At 37.6% G+C, this 17,195-nt stretch overlaps 1 non-coding gene across 1 annotated transcript; it reads right to left on the reverse strand.

Annotated features, from left to right (window-relative positions):
- Nucleotides 1–689: 689 nt before the first annotated feature.
- On the reverse strand, nt 690–821 carry LOC141420149 (small nucleolar RNA SNORA51). The gene has a single exon (XR_012444835.1). It is a non-coding gene; the product is annotated as a small nucleolar RNA SNORA51 (small nucleolar RNA).
- Between the last annotated feature and the right edge of the window lie 16,374 nt (nt 822–17,195).

Here is a 17,195-nt window from a genome sequence, read left to right on the forward strand (position 1 = left end):
TGATGTTCCTAAATATCTGAAATATAGTTAATTGAACCTTCTTTCATGTGATGACTATACTTTCAGGAACAAATAAAATAGCTGCAATTTGTAATGGTGCTGATATCCATGATGCATGAAGTAGCGAGTGACATTTTTTCATTATTTCGGAAATGATACTAGCTTCTAACTTATCATGATATTATTGAAATTTCCAAGTTAGATATAAACAAGGAGGAATATTAACTTTCTATAGAACACTGTCTCCTTATTTGGAGCTGACAAAATTTATGTAGATCTGGTAGCAGCTTTGAGGGGCTCTGAAGTCCTGGATAAACATTCCTGAAAACTATAGATACTTTTTCCTACCTCTGAGTCACACTCAGCAGTTGTCAAATAGTTGAAGCTTAGCAACCCAGTGCACCAATCTGATGTTTGTGAGCCTCTTAGGTTAAGCAGGTATTGGCAACTGACAAGTCCTGAAAAAACTTATCCTTCAATGGCTTGTCCTCTGATTGGACTCCTTTGTGAATATAACAAGCTCATCTCGTCAGGTAGCTAGTAAGGAAGGCATGATGATCAGAAAAATGAGCTAGGCTGTTGGTTAAGAAAAGAATACAAAAGTTCTTTATATTTTGAGGCTAAATGTTATCTTGAATTGGCCTATTTTACATCTTTCATCCTGCTAAACTAGCCTCCCACTCACGCCCCAGTGTCTCCCCACTCACAGTACAGACCAAGCACAAGGACTCAGCTGAGATGTATACGTGGTAGGTTTACTTTACCTCTTCTTCCAATATAGTCAGTGTAAGAACACCACCTGTGGTAAGCACTAGGAGGCCTGGACTAGCTTTCTTTATTTAAATATTTTGGTCTGATTTGTCAATCTCTACCCCCTGGCCCATTCCTCAAGGCCTGCTAAAATGTCTGTTAAAACTTCATTTTTCTAACAATTTACAAAGAGATCTTTCATCAATGTGCTGTATGATCATGTTCATTGGGTTGAGACTATTGTCAGTTTTCTCCTTTTGTTTTAAATTTATTTTTAATTGAAAAAATTAAAATGTGTTATTTATGGTGTTCAAGATAATATTTTGATATATCTACAGATCTGGAATGCTACATCAAGCTAATTAAATTATTCACTATTTCATTTATACTGAAATTTATTTGAACATTTTAACTGTGACTTGGCAAGATAGTTTAAGACATTAAGCTGTGCTTTAACTCCCTTTAGTTTTTTTCTTCTCCCTTCCACATTTGTGACTGTGTTTTATTCTCTTGAGCTTCTACAGAACCAAAAGCAGATATTTCTTTTTCATTATTGTTCTGAGTGGGGGTACATTATGGCATTTACAGAAGTTCTTACAATGTATCAAATATATCATATTTGAATTCACCCCCTTTACCACGCTCCTTTATGCCTCCTTCCCCTCCATTCCTGGAACAGTTCCAACAAGTATCATTTTTACATTTACATGCATGTGTACACATTTTTTGTACCATATTCACCCTACTACCACCTTTCCCTGGCACCTCCACCCTCCCACTGGTACCAACCCCCCCCCACAGTCAGGACCTGTTCCACCCTCCTATTCTCCAATTTTGTACAAGAAAAAAGAAAAAAGAAAGAAATGATATTTTTGCTTGCTTGAGATAAAGGTTCCTACACAGGGAATTTCCTTGTTACATATATATATATATATATATATATATATATATGTTATATATATATGTTACATATATATATATATATATATATATATGGGGTTCATATATATATATATGAACCCCAATTGGTTTATGTCTATTTTTCTTCATTCTACCTCAGTCCCTTTCTTATTGGTGATTTCAGCCAGTTTAAGAATTCTATATTCATTCTTGTACAGAGAGTATATCAACCATATTCATCTTCTTAGTTTCCTTCTTTTATCCTACTCTTCTCATGTGTTATCTCCCCACAGTGTGATCCATGTCCAATAATATTACTGCATTTGTTTTTAGTATATAATCTGCATATAAGGGAGAACATGTGATTTTTGGCTTAAGATGATGTTCTCCAGTTCCATCCATTTACCTGTGAATGAAAAAATTTCATTCTTCTTTGTAGCTGAGTAAAATTCCATTGAGTATAAATACCACATTTTCTTAATCCATAAGTTAGTGGTAGATGTCTAGAGATATTAAAGTATGTTTGCTAGATGTCACATGCAGAAAAGGTGAACAAATACATGGGACAAATTCTCATGGACAGAAAAATGATGGGAAGTTGGAAAATTCTGTTAGAGATGGGGACACATGTATCCTCCTGATTGTGCCCCAGAGATATGTCAAAATCTCAAAGGATGACTTCTTGGTACCATTGGTATACATAAGTTTAGATCCTAAGTACTTAGTCCCTTGACCACACTAAGGATACCAAAGTGTATAGCCATAAATAAAAGTATCAGAGACTCCAGACCTGAAAAACTCATGAGTAGAATAGTGCTCATTGGTAAGAACATGGGCCTTTGCACCGCCTTCAGAAGTGAAGACATGGAGAAAGTAAGAGCTAGGATTGGATTCTTCGTAGAACAAGAATTATTATTTGTATAAAAATAAAGAAGATAAATGTGACAATTATTGCATACTTGAGTATAAGAACAAATAACCTTTTTCTAAGTCCTATTCATGTTGAAAAATTATAAAACAAAAATACCAGCTACTCTTTATTTCCACCTCCACTGTCTATATGTTGGAAACAGTGAGAAACAGGATCATCTTCCATAAACATCATTGTCACCCAATCCAACATATGTCATGGAAAAAGAAGCAACTCAAATTTTCTATGCAATATCCCCGAAAGCAGAAAGCTGATGAGGAGGAGTAATACAAACATAACTAATATGTTAAAAATTTTGTCTTTCCATTCTCCTGTAAAAAAATAGTGCCTGTAGAACTGGAGAAAGACTTATATGGACCGGGTAGATTGGTGATTGCTTTAACCATATTTTCTTGAGTTAGGTATAGTAAGACAGAATATAATAGATCAAGAGAAAAAAATTAAAAGAATATTATAATTTTCTTACTCAGGGTTCCCATGGGAGAACATAGCATATCACAAAGAGATAATCAGGGAAGCACCAGACTCAGATCATCTTAGTAAAATACACAAAAAAGTCAGCAGTATTTGCCATGATCATGCTGGTTACAGAGTCGTAAGTAGAGGCATTCCACTGAGGTACATCATTTATAATGGTCATGATGTCATTCATACAGTCTATGAACTCCTTTTGATGTGTATTTAATAAATCCCAAGGAAATCCCCTAGAAATCCCTAGTTAGCCAAGGGACCTGGGAGAGAAGTGACTGTCTCTAGCATCATGGCATCTGGCAAAGGACTAAGGACAGGGAAGTTCATTCACTGCCAAAGTTAGGATATATAGACAAAGCATTTTTCCTAGTTAAGGATAGATATACAGAGAGGTTCCTACAATTGCTTCCATGTACAAATGTGTCACAACCTAAGTTGATTCATCTCTGACTGATCTTTACACTAGTTCCTGATCACCTTCCCATATTGACCTCTGTCACTTTAAAGTGACACCTCTGCAGTGGGGACAACAAACACTTTCATGTTTTGGGTTTTCTACCCATACATCCTGTATGTGTTCTTCCCTTGTCATGTGACCTAAGTCCAACAACATTGCTGTATTTGCCCTACATCTAAAGTCTGCATATGAGGGAGAACATACAATTTTTAGTCTTCTGAGCCTGGCTGACCTCGCTCAGAATGATGTTCTCCAGTTCCATCCATTTACTAGCGAATGAAAAGATTTCATTCTTCTTCATGGCTGAGTAAAATTCCATTGTGTACAAGTACCACATTTTCTTTTTTTTTTAATTTTTATTTTATTCATATGTGCATACAATGTTTGGGTCATTTCTCCCCCCCTTCCCTCCACCCCCTCCTTACCCCCACTTACCCCGCCTTACCCCTTGCTACCAGGCAGAAACTATTCTGCCCTTATCTCTAATTTTGTTGAAGAGAGAGTATAAGCAATAATAGAAAGGACCAAGGGTTTTTGCTAGTTGAGATAAGACTGGCTATACAGGGAGTTGACATGGATTGATTTCTTGTACATGTGTGTTACCTTCTAAATTAATTCTTCTTGAACTAACCTTATCTCTAGTTTCTGGTCCCCTTCTCCTATTGTCCTCAGTTGCTTTAAAGTGTCTGCTTTAGTTTCTCTGCATTGAGGGCAACAAATGCTATCTAGTTTTTGGGTGTCTTACCTATCCTCATACCTTCCTTGTGTGTTCTCGCTTTATCATGTGATCAAAGTCCAATTCCCTTGTTGTGTTTGCCCTTGATCTAATGTCCGCATATGAGGGAGAACACACGATTTTTGGTCTTTTGGGCCAGGCTAACCTCACTCAGAATGATGTTCTCCAACTCCATTCATTTTCCTGTGAATGATAACATTTCGTTCTTCTTCATGGCTGAATAAAATTCCATTGTGTATAAATACCACATTTTCTTAATCCATTCGTCAATAGTGGGACATCTTAGCTGTTTCCATAACTTGGCTATTGTGAATAGTGCTACAATAAACATGGGTGTGCAAGTGCCTCTGGAGTAACCTGTGTCACATTCTTTTGGGTATATCCCCAAGAGTGGTATTGCAGGATCATATGGTAGATCAATGTTTAGATTTTTAAGTAGCCTCCAAATTTTCTTCCAGAGTGGTTGCACTAGCATGCATTCCCACGAGCAGTGTATGAGTGTACTTTTTTCCCCACATCCTTGCCAACATCTATTGTTGGTGGTGTTTTCGATGATGGCTATTCCAATATTAGTGAGATGGAATCTTAGTGGGGTTTGATTTGCATTTTATTTATTGCTAGAGATGGTGAGCATTTTATTATGTATTTTTTGGCCATTTGAGAAAGATCTTTATTGGTTCATTGGGTGGTCTCTTCAGTTTAGAGACCATTTCTGTTGTGCAGAAGCTTTTTAATTTTATGAAGTCCCATTCTTTCTCTTAGTTGCTGAGCTGCTGGGGTTCTATTGAGGAAGACCTTGCCTATACCTAGTATTTCCAGAGTGTTTCCTGCTCCTTCCTGTACTAACTTCAGAGTTTCAGATCTGATATTAAGGTCTTTGATACATTTTGAGTTGATACTTGTACAGGGTGATAAACATGGATAAAGATTCAGTTTCTTGCAGATGGATAACTACTTTTCCCAGAAACATTTGTTGAAGGGGCTATATTTTCTCCATCATATATTTTGGTGTGTTTGTCAAAAATAAGGTGGATGTAGTTGTGTGGATTTATATCTGGGTCCTCTATTCTTGTCCACTGTTCTTCATGTCTGTTTTTGTGCCAGTACCATGCTGTTTTTATTGCTATTGCTTTGTAATATAGTTTGAAGTCGGGTATTGTGATACCTCCAGCATTGCTCTTTTTGCTGAGTATTGCCTTGGCTATTCGTGGTCTCTTGTGTTTCCAAATGAACTTTAGGATAGATTTTTCAAAATCTCTGATAAATGTCATTGAGATTTTGAAGGGAGTTGCTTAAAAGATATTGATTGCTTTTGGTAGTATAGCCATTTTTACAATGTTGATCTACCAATCCATGAGCATGAGAGATTTCTTCACCTTCTGTAGTCTTCCTTGATCTCTTTCTTCAGGGGTTTGTAGTCCTCCTTGTAGACGTCATTCACATCCTTTGTTAAGTTTACTCCTAGGTATTTGATTTTTTTTGAGGCTATTGTAAATGGAATTGTTTCCATATATTCCTTCTCAGTTTGTTCATTGTTGGTGTATAGAAAAGCTAGTGATTTTTGTAAGTTGATTTTGTATCCTGCCACCTTGTTGTAGCTGTTTGTGGTTTCTAGGAATTTTGGGGTACAATTTTTAGGATGTTTGAGGTATAGGATCATATATCATTTGCAAATAAGGATATTTTTACGGTTTCTTTACCTATTTGTATTCCTTTTATTTCTTATTCTTGCCTAATTGCTCTGGCTAGGAATTCCAGTACTATGTTGAATAGGAGTGGAGATAGTGGGCACCCTTGTCTCACTCCTGATTTTAGGGGAAATGGTTTCAGTTTTTCACCATTAATATAATGTTGGCTGTAGGTTTGTCAAATATAGCCATTACAGTTGTGAGATACATTCCTTCTATTCCAGTTTTTTAGAGCTTTTATCATGAAGTGGTGTTGAATCTTGTCAAAATCCTTTTCTGCATTTACTGAGATCATCAAGTGGTTTTTGTTTTTGCTTCTATTGATGTGCTGTATTACATTTATAGATTTGTGTATGTTGAACCACCCCTGCATCCCCGGGATGAAGCTGACTTGGTCATGGTGGATTATCTTTCTGATGTGTTGTTGGATTCATTTTGCCATTAATTTATTGAGGATTTTTGCATCAATGTTCATTAAAGAGATTGGCCTATAGTTCTCCTTTTTTAGTTCTTCTTTAGCGTCTGATAGAATTTAGCAGAGAATCCATCAGGTCCTGTACTTTTCTTTTTAGGGAGACTCTTTATTGCTGCTTCTATTTCATTTTGTGTTACAGATCTGTTCATTTGATTAATATCCTCTTGGTTCAGTTTTGGATGGTCATAAGTATCTAGAAATCTTCCATTTCTTCAAGATTTTCAAATTTATTAGAATATAGGCTCTCAAAGTGGTCTCTGATGATTTTCTGGATTTCTGTAGTGTTTGTGGTTATCTCCCCTTTTGCATTTCTTATTTTACTGATTTCTCTCCTCATTTTAATCAGGTTTACCTGAGGTCTGTCAATCTTATTTATTTTTTCAAAGAACCAGCATCTTGCTTCATTGATTCTTTGTGTGTTTTTTTTTTCTTTCTACTTCATTGATTTCAGGCCTTATTTTTATTATTTCTCTCCTGCTTGTTTTGGGTTTGCTTGTTCTTGTTTTCTAGGAGTTTGAGATGTTGCATTAGGTCATTGATTTGAGATCTTTCTGTCTTTTTAATATATGCATTCATGGCTATAAACTTTCCTCTTAGGACTGCCCTTGCTGTATCCCATAATTTCTGGTAGGTCATGTTTTCATTTTCATTTACTTCCAGGAACCCTTTAATTTCCTTTTTTATGTCATCAATGACCCATTGATCATTGAGGAATGTGTTGTTCAGCTTCCTTTTGTTTGCATGTTTTTTACTATTGTTTTTGTTGTTGGGCTCTAGTTTTAATGCATTGTGATCAGATAGAATGCATGGGATTTTTTCTATTTTCTTATATTTGCTGAGGCCTGCTTTGTGTCCTAAGATATGATCAGTTTAGAGAAGGTTTCATTAGCTGCTGAGAAGAATGTACATTGTGCAGAAATTGGATGAAATATTCTGTAGACATCAGCTAGGTCCATTTGATCTATGGTGTGATTTAGTTCAAGAATGTCTTTATTGAATTTTTGTTTGGATGATCTATCTATTGCTGATAGGAGGCTATTAAACTCTCCCACTACCACTGTGTTGGAATCTATATATATTTTTATGTCCTTCAGAGTATGTTTGATGAAATTGGGTGCCTTGACGTTGGGTGCATATAGGTTGGTATTATTTCCTTTTGGTTTATTTTCCCTTTTATTAGTATGGTGTGTCCTTCTTTATCTCATTTGATCCATGTAAGTTTGAAGTCTACTTTCTCTGAGATAAGTACTGCTACTTCTGCCTGTTTTGGGGGGCCATTGGCTTGGTAAATCTTCTTCTAGCCTTTCACCCAAAGCCAGTGCTTGTTTCTGTCAATGAGATGTGTGTCCTGTAGCCAACAGATTGTTGGATCTTCCTTTTAAATCCAGTTTGCCAAATAGTGTCTTTTGATGGGGGCATTAAGTCTGTTAACATTCAGTGTTAGTATTGATAGGTATGTGGTGATTCCTATCATTTAGTTTTCTTTGTTGTTTCAGGGTTTGATTGTGTACAGCTGAATTGATGTTACTCTCTACTTTCTTGTCTTTTCTTCTCCTGTGGTTTGGTGCTGCCTGTCCTTTCATGGTTTTGTTTGCTTTCACTTTCTATGTGCAGAATTCCTTGGAGAATCTTTTGTAGTGGTGTCTTGGTGGTCATATATTGTTTTAGTTTCTGCTTATCATGGAAGACTTTTATTGCTCCATCTATTTTGAATTATAGTTTTGCTGGGTAGAGTATCCAAGGTTGAAGTTATTTTCATTCAGTGCCTAGAAGACCTCACTCCATGCTCTTGTGGCTTTTAAGGTTTCCATTGAGAAATCCACTGTGATTTTGATGGGTTTACCTTTGTATGGTATTTGTTTTTTCTCTCTTAAAGGCTTCAATATTCTTTCTCTATTGTCTGTGCTTGTTGTTTTAATGATAATATGTCGTGGGGTAGTTCTTGTTTTGTTTAGTCTGTTTGGTGTCCTGGAGACTTCTTGTACCTGAATGGTTGCAGTTTTCTCTTGACTTGGGAAATGTCTGTTATTATTTTGTTGAATATATTAGGAATTCCTTTCACTTGCACCTCTTCTCCTTCTTTAACGCCCATGATTCTCAGGTTTGGTCTTTTGATAGAGTTGGTGAGTTCTTGTACATTCCTTTCACAGGTCTTGAATTGTCTGAATAATAGTTCTTCAGTTATTCCTTTAATTTCCATTACATCTTCAAGTTCTGAAATTCTGTCTTCTGCCTGTTCTAGTCTGCTGGAGTGGCCTTTCATTGTGTTTTATATTTGTTTCATTCTTTTTTCTGTGGTTTTCCATATCATGGGTCACTTCCTTTTTAGTATTGTCACTTTTCCTCCTTAATTCATTTATCTCTGTATTTATGATGTTCTCTGTTTCACTTTGGTGTTTATTTAGGGCTCCTATGAGTTCATTTATTTGTTTTTGTATTTTCTCATATTCTTTATTTTTCTTATCTTGGAATTTTTTGAATGCCTCCTGTACGTTTTGGTTGACCATGTCTAGTAACATCTCTATAAAATTCTCATTGATTACTTGCAAGATCTCTTCTTTCTGGGTGTTCTTGTGGGCTTCGTTTGGTTCCTTGGCATAATTTATCTTTGTTTCATTGGAGTCTGGATCTGGGTATCCGTTTTCTTCATTTCCCTCTGAATCCTGTACTAATTTATTTTTGGGGAAAGAATAGTTTCCATCCCTTTTTCATCTTCCCATCATTCCACTTGGTGCTGTTTCTGTCCCTGGTCTATGTGTAATTTAGTATTAGCTGACTTACAATACTAAAACTAACAAAACTAAGAAAGGCAGAGAAAAAAGAAAAAGAAAATAAAAGTGGAGAGCCAAAGAAATCAACAGGGAAAGATGGTGGACAAACAAGTAGAAAACTAGACAAATACTTAAAGAAAGCAAAAACAAAATTCCAGGTTTAGGAACAGTACAATTTCAGTCTTAGAAGTTCTGGTGTTACTCCTTCTGCATCCAGTCCTGTTTGTCTGCATCTCCTAAGCAGGTTTGGAGCTGGCGTGTGGTGGAGCAGGAGCCCTCCTGTTTTCTCAGTGTAACATGTCATGGAGAAGCTTTGTATAGGCTGGGGGTTCAGAGTTTTGGAGTTTTGTTTCTTCTTCTTTTTTTTTTTGCCATGTGTGGCTTCAGCAGGAAAGTATTCTATTTGGTCTGCTGAAGGTCTCCCAAACACATGTGGAGCTGGTGGCCAGTGGCTGCCAGGCAGCAGAGCTCACTCTGTTTGCCACTGTGTCCCAGTCACCAATTTAGATTCCTCTCAGTTCTGTTGTTTATTCAGTATTTTTTTGTGGGGGGGTATCAGTCTGTCCAGGGGGTTGTGCTGGTTTGTCCCAGGGGTGGCTGAGGGATACCACATGATGCTTGGTGCTCACCTATTTGGTCTGCCAAAGGTCTCCCAAGTACACTTGGAGATGGTGGCTGGTGGGTTGGAGGGCAGGCTGGTGGGTTGGTGGGGGTGGCAGCCCAAATGTACTTTCAGTGTATTGTGGCATGGAGATGCCTTCCATGAGCTAAGGGTTCAGGGTACCAAAGTTTCAGCTCTCCCTGGTGCTTCACTTCTGCTAAGCATGTCTCCAGAATCTCAGCAAGGTCCATGATTCATGGAGCTCATGCAGTCTGCATCTGTATCACAGTCGCCATTTTTGATCCTCTTCCCAAAGTTAGCATCCTTTTCCCAGTTAGGATATTAAAGAGTCATTAGTAACCATTCTGAGCTTGTGCAGTGCTATTTCCATGACTCAAGGCATATGGGAAAATGGGTATGGAGAGTGAAAGTCTTAGGATCAGGGAGAACTTCTCTTTCCAGAGAGTCCAGTATGTCACCAGAAATTGTGTTTTAATGGCTAAAAGCATGGGTACAAGGGTATCAATTTCTTGCACCAGAAGCTATTGGTCAAATTATGAGTATCATAAGTGGTCCAGAGAACCCCTGGGGCATCAGATTTTCAAAGTGTCTACCATGAAGGTATCTCTGAGATTTTGATAAGTAGCATTACTGCCAGTAACCAAAATCTGAAAATGAGGAATATGTTTCCACCAGGACCCAAAAAGAACTAAATGATGTTGGACTATCTCATCTGATCTCAGAAGCTAAGCAGGATTGGGCCTGGTTAGTACTTGGATGGGAGACTTAAATGTTCTTAAAGAGTGTGTCAAATGAATCTTCTTGGAGGAAGGTAGTGTTGATGTAACATCATATCTATGCTCCTGATATGCATTAGGGTGGTAAATATAGTTAAAATCTTGTCTGTAAAGATTGTGGGCAATGGCAAGGTTGTGAGTTACATTAAGCAGTCTAGGGAAGATGTAAGCAAACTGTGACTAAGAGGCTGCTGAAATTGGAGTAGAAAATTTTTTCAGTACATTTTGGATTTCTAAATAGGTCAAACTATGGATTTTTGTTTTAGCTAAATAATAAATATATAATTTATTTACTCTTTCTTCCTGCTGTTTCTACGTTTTTAAATTTTTATTATCTTGGATTTTATTTTGGAGCTTTAGCTGCTTGAAGCCACAGTTCTTAGTTTCTGTCTCTCATACTGTGGTCATTCTAGGAAATTACAAGAAAGAGGGTGAGCGGGAAGGGCCTCAGTAGCTTACCTTGCAGGCAGTTGCCTCCAATTCCAGGGCTTCCCAGTCGACCTCCCAGGACTTGGAGATTACACTTAGATAGTTATAGTCTCCTCAACACACTGCATCTAGCCTCCTAGTCTGAAGTATTTGTCTCTTTCATTGTCATTTTACACTAATTATTTTTTAATAATTTGTATTTCTAAGAGATTAAATTTCTAGGTTTTATTTCAGTCTTCCATCTGTTTCAAACCACTTTTGCCCTAGTAGTAGTCCCTAGTGTCCCTGTTGAAAAGAATCTGTCTCTCATTTCAGTGCACCCAAGTTGTCTTCAGAGGGGTTGGGTCAGCATAAAGGAGGGCAAGGGTGGCTCTGGTTAGAGGGAAGACAGTTAGGTCATTTGATCTCAATAACAAGTTCTTAGCTTGTTAATAGGTCACAATGCTGAGCAGTGTCCAGACATATTGATTTGGAGTTTTATATTTAGGAGTCTGGAGAGCTGTTCTGCAGTGTTAAGGGAAGCAGGGATAAAATGTTTATTTTCCTTTTCCTACTTCATCAGATTTTGAGCCACTGGTCACCAAAACATATGAAACAATAGCCTACCAGATATAAGGATAGAGAACAATAGATCCAAGTTAAGCAACAACACAGAAGCCACAGATCTAACTGTTTTGTTTTGCTTTGCTTTGTTTTCCTGAGGTGCAATATCAAATCATGAGGAAAAGGATGCCCTCACTAGCTCATCATACCACCTAGGTTCCTAGGTGAGCTGTGGACTAAGCAGTCTCCCATTATTTAACTAGGTTAGTGGGGTAATTGGCTCAGTCACCTTTGAAGAATTCTTTCAAGAATGTTGAAAATTTGGGGACTGAGTTTTTGAGTTCCCTGTAGATTCTGGATGTTAGTACCTTATTGGATGAGCAGCTGGCAAAGATTTTCTCCCATTCTGTGGGCTGTCACTGAGTCCGATGACTGTATCCTTTGCTGTGCAGAGGCTCTTTAGTTTGATGTAGTCTCATTTGTTCATTGTCTCCCTTAGATGCTGAGCCTTTTGAGTTCTGTTTAAGAAGTTGTTCCCTGTAGCTATCTGTTCCAATGTATTTCCTACTGCTTCTTGGAGTTGTTTCAAACTTTCAGGCCTTATGTTAAGGTCTTTGATTCACATTGAGTTAATTTTGGTACAGGGTGAAAGACAGGAATCTAGTTTCAGTCTTCTTCATGTGGATATCCAATTTTCCCAGCAGCATTTGTTGAAGAGGCTGTCTTTTCATCACTGTGTGTTTTGGACTCCTTTGTCAAAGATCAGTTGGCTATAGATGCATGGGTTTACATTGAATCTTCTATTTTGATCCATTGGTCTTTCTGTCTGTTTTTGTGCCAATATCATGCTGTTTTTATTGTTATGTCTCTGTAGTATAGTTTTAAGTTGAAAGAATCAACACCCCAATAAAGAAATGGGCACATGAATTAAATAGGGAATTCTCAAAGAAAGAGGTACAAATGGCCAGTAAATACAAGAATAAGTGTTCAACTTCCTTGGTTATAAAAGAGATGCAAATCAAAGTAATACTTAGATTTCATCTCACCATAGTTAGAATGGCCATAATCAAGGGTAATAGCAACAAATACGGGCGAGGATGTGGTGAAACAGGAACCCTAATGTACTGCTGGTGGGGAAGCAAATTAGTACAACCACTATAGAAAACAATATGGAGATTCCTCAAAAAAACTAGAGATAGAACTGCCATATGATCCAGTGATAATGCTCCTGGGCATCTACACAAAAGAACATAAGACAGATACAGTAGAGACACCTGTACACTGATGTTCTTCACAGCACTATCCATAATAGCCATGCTTTGGAAAAAACCCAGATGCTCTACAACTGATGAATGGATCATGAAATTCATGAAATGGTGTTTTATATATATGCAATGGACTACTACTCAGCCTCAAAAAATAATGACATGGGGTTGGATGGTAAATGGGTGCAATTGGAGGACATTATGGTAAGTGAAGTTAGCCAGGATCAGAAACACAAAATACTCATGTTTTCTTTCATACATGGAAGATAGATCCAAAGATACACATATACACAACAAGCATGATCATATACAAACTCAGTTGTAGAAAATGTTTGTAACAGTAGAGCTACTCTGTGGAACTCGGGGAAAGAGAGAAAGGAAAAGAGAATGATAGAGCATCAGTAATATCATATACCATAAGATGTGAAAGTAGAGGCTATAAGGATGTGTATTGAAAGCTGTTGAAAAATGGGGGGTGGGAGAAAAAGGGGTAAGGGAAAGTATTTGAAGGGATTGAACAGACCAAAGTAAAACACACCCACAATGGGCATGCATTGAGACCCTTTTGAACGTCAACTCAAATATTAATAATGAAAACCAGGACTATAAATCAGGCACAGTGTGTGCATGGGAGGGATACCAGTGCAAGGGGAGATGGTAAAAGAAGGAGATTAAGGCAATGGTATATGGTTGAGGGACTTCATGTACCTAAATGAAAGAGAACTAAAAATCCTCTTTGCAAATGTTTTAAATAGGGTGAGGAAGGGGTTGACAGGGAGAGACAATGGGGGCAATGTAAATAATGTGCAATATAAGACTGATCAGCATTGTCACTGAGAATCTCCCCCCACTTCAGGAATCGGGTTTGGGGGATAAAGGACAGCCATGACAGGGGTGAATTCAAGTATGATATATTTCATACATTAAAAGAACCTGTGTAAATGCCACAATGTACTCCCACCCAGCACAAAAATAAAGGTAAAAAAAAAAAGAATGAGGAATTCAGTAAAGGCCCCTTACTGCTGGGCACTTTAAATACCAGAGACTTGATGAGGTTGCTTAGCCTGTGCTTTGGCTGTGGAAGCTCTGACATATTTTAGGTTGGGAAAAGACAAAATCCAAACATTACAGTGCAGTGGTCAAAGTGAAAACATATCAGCAGGAAGAAATGCCTTCTCTGGCTCTGGCTATCTCTACTTCCCCACCAATCAAATTAGTAAGCCAAGAGCAGTGTAGTGGCATTTCTCTCATCTGTGGCCAAACCAACACTGCCATCATTTTAACCATATTACCATGGGTAAGGTATGGTGAAGCCAGGCTTAGACTACGAGAGAAAAATTAGGAAGAGTTTTATAGTTTTGTTAAAGTTCTCAGGGTAGAATGTGACAGACATGCAGAACCCCTCAGGAAGAGTACCCAGGTGAACCTTGTGACAGGTGAAGAGAGAGGAATAGTGGGCAATCAGCTTTACTATGGTTTCCAAAGAAAGGAGCATGGTAACTAGAGCAAGCAGGCTTAAGATAAACTAATATGACTAATTTCAGCAGATTCTGCAGAATAGCACCTGTCCCTGTTTGCCTGGTATTGGATGTGATCAGGGTTGATGTATGAAATCCTCATATAAAAGGTAGTTGGAAGTATGGGCCTCATTGTCTGCTCAAAAAATAAAAAATAAAAACAAGAACCTGCTATTGTTTTACCCTCCTGTTCTCCGATTTTGTAAAAGAAAAAAAGAGTGACATTTTTTGTTTGTTTATGGGAGTTTCCTTTGACATTTCCATATATATATAAACCCCAATTGTTTCATCTCCTGGGGGGCTGGTACCAGTGGGAGGGGGCTGGATGTAGGGAAAGTGTGTAGGAGGGTGAATATAGTACAAATACTGTGTACATATGCATGTAAATGGAAAAATGAGACATGTTGAAACTAGTCCTTGAATGGAGGGAGAGGGAACAAAGAAGAATTATGGAGGGGTGGAATTAAAGTATGATACATTTGATATATTGTAAGAAGTTTTGTAAAAGCCACAATGTACCCCCACCCAGCACAATAATTACAAAAAAACTAATGAGCCTCTAGCAAGGACCTCAAAACTGAATCAAGAGTGCATTTAAAAATCTGTGCTACAAATGCTACAAATTCTTCATTTCTCCTAGGATGAGGGAAATGGATGGATTTCCATGGAAGGTATGAGTGTGTATTTTGGAATTTTTATTTGTTTGTCTTGTTATTGTTGTTGTTTTGTCAGTAATGGAGTTTGAGCTCAGGGTCTTGCCCTTGGTAAGTAAGTGCTCTGCCACTTGAGTCACACCCCCAACATGTTTCACTTTTACATTCAGAAGACTTAAAAGATAACATTGGTCTTCTTTCAGTATTATTTAATTCATTCTTTTAAATTTTCACATAGTCCAAAAGATAGGCTAGCAAGTCAAGAATCATTTTTCAAAGCAAAATTTGTATAGAAAAGATCAATTTTATTGTTTTCCAGAGAGATATGAAATTACTTTCAGATGCTTCTTTTGTGGTGAGGTAAATTAGCAATCAAAATGATTAAATTTCTCAGGTGATTGGTTGTAATAGACTATTGCCTTGGAAAAACAAAGAGAAAGATATATTACTTGATTTTAACTTTCAGTCTGCTTCTCTGTATGTGTCTGTGTGTGAGCGTGCATGTGTATGTTTGTGTGTCTATATGACCTGCCTACTATTCATATCTGGTATAAAAATCTTGGAGGGTTTATAGCCCTAAAACCATGTGTGTATGTTTGAGCAGGTAAGGAAGAAAGGAGAGTTGCCTGACACACATTTGGGTCTTGTATTAAGAGACAATCTTATTCTCAAATATTATATATGTATGTGTTCTTCAGAAAAGAAGGTAGTAGCAGGAGTCTATGACTTCAACAAGAGAAAACAGTCCTTTCTTGCTATAACTCCCCAAAGGTTTGCCAGGAAGATTTGTGTATCACTTTTTTTGTTGAGAGACTTTTTATTTATGTATGTATTTATTTATTTTTCCTTTATTGTTGTGAAGAGTGGGGGTACATTTTGGCATTCACACAGGTTCTTACAATATGTCAAATATATTATACATGAATTTACCACCTCAACCATTCTCCTTCATCTCCCTCCCCCAATTCCTAGGGTAGTTTCAACAGGTATCATTTTTTGCATTTACTGAAATGTGTACACATTTTTTGCACTGTATATCACTTTCTAAATGTCAGTTTTACTTAATATCTTAATTGAGATTTTTCAATTTGGGATACAAGGTTTTTCAATGTAATTACTAAATAAAATTACTGTTTTGATTTTGAGCAGTTAATTGTTCATTGTTAAAATACTTAACATGCATGTGCTGATGGAATATATAATGTCAGAGGAAGTCTCAAGAGGAGAAATGGATAGGGCTAGTTTAATGAGCTCCATTTAGTGAAAGAGGAATCCTACTAAAATCAGAACTAGTTTTCAACCAGAAGCCTTTCTTTATTTTGTACTAATTATGTTTAATGTAGTTATATAATCATTTACTTTTTTTCAATTACAAATGAAAATTGCAATAACTATATTCTCACTGTTAAAAATCCAAACACTACTAAATAAAAGACCTCTTCCGGCAGGAGCGGGGACATGTGCCCAGCAACCAGGAGCGGGAAAGCTTGGGAGAGTGGTGGAGGGAGGAAAACTCCACAGGAGAGAGGGGTAGACCCACCTTCCATGTGAGCTGTAAACAAACACACCAGCTGGCAGGAGCAGCAGCACTGCCCAGCAATCAGGAGTAGGAAAGCTTGTAAAATGGCAATGGGAGGAAAACTCCACAGGAGAGGGGGGAAGACCCACTTTCCACGTGAGCTGTAAACAAACACTCAGGCCAGAGAAAGCAGGTACAGTGTCACCTCCTCCAGTGTGCTTGGAAAGGGGAAATCTTGTAGCAGTGGCTCACGCATAGGAGAACTCTGAGTAAACAAAGCCTGCAGGGCCAGGTGAGTGTTAAGCTTACCCCAGAGATCTGCATAAATAATGCCTCCAGCTACAGCAGGCTGACAGCAGTGGGCAGGCAAGCCACAGCTGCAGATAGCCATTCACAGAAATGTTTCCAGACTCTTTTTTTCTCTCTTCTTACTTTTGATGAGAAAACAACCAAACTACACATGCATGCTGAAAAACTTACTGAAACTATATTGCATTTGAACTTGGGACACTTTGTGGGGTTTTTTTTGTGCAGTTTTGTTCTACTTTATGCATCCCCTTTGATGAGACAACTACAGAACAACATCTGAGGCACCATCTCCAGTATTGGAGGCTGAGACAGACATCAAAATTATTAAGACTGAAACTTCATTGCATTTGAACTTGGAGGGTTTTTTTTTAATTTTTTAATTT

The sequence above is a fragment of the Castor canadensis genome, chromosome X (genome assembly GCF_047511655.1).
Source record: "Castor canadensis chromosome X, mCasCan1.hap1v2, whole genome shotgun sequence".
NCBI lineage: Eukaryota > Metazoa > Chordata > Mammalia > Rodentia > Castoridae > Castor > Castor canadensis.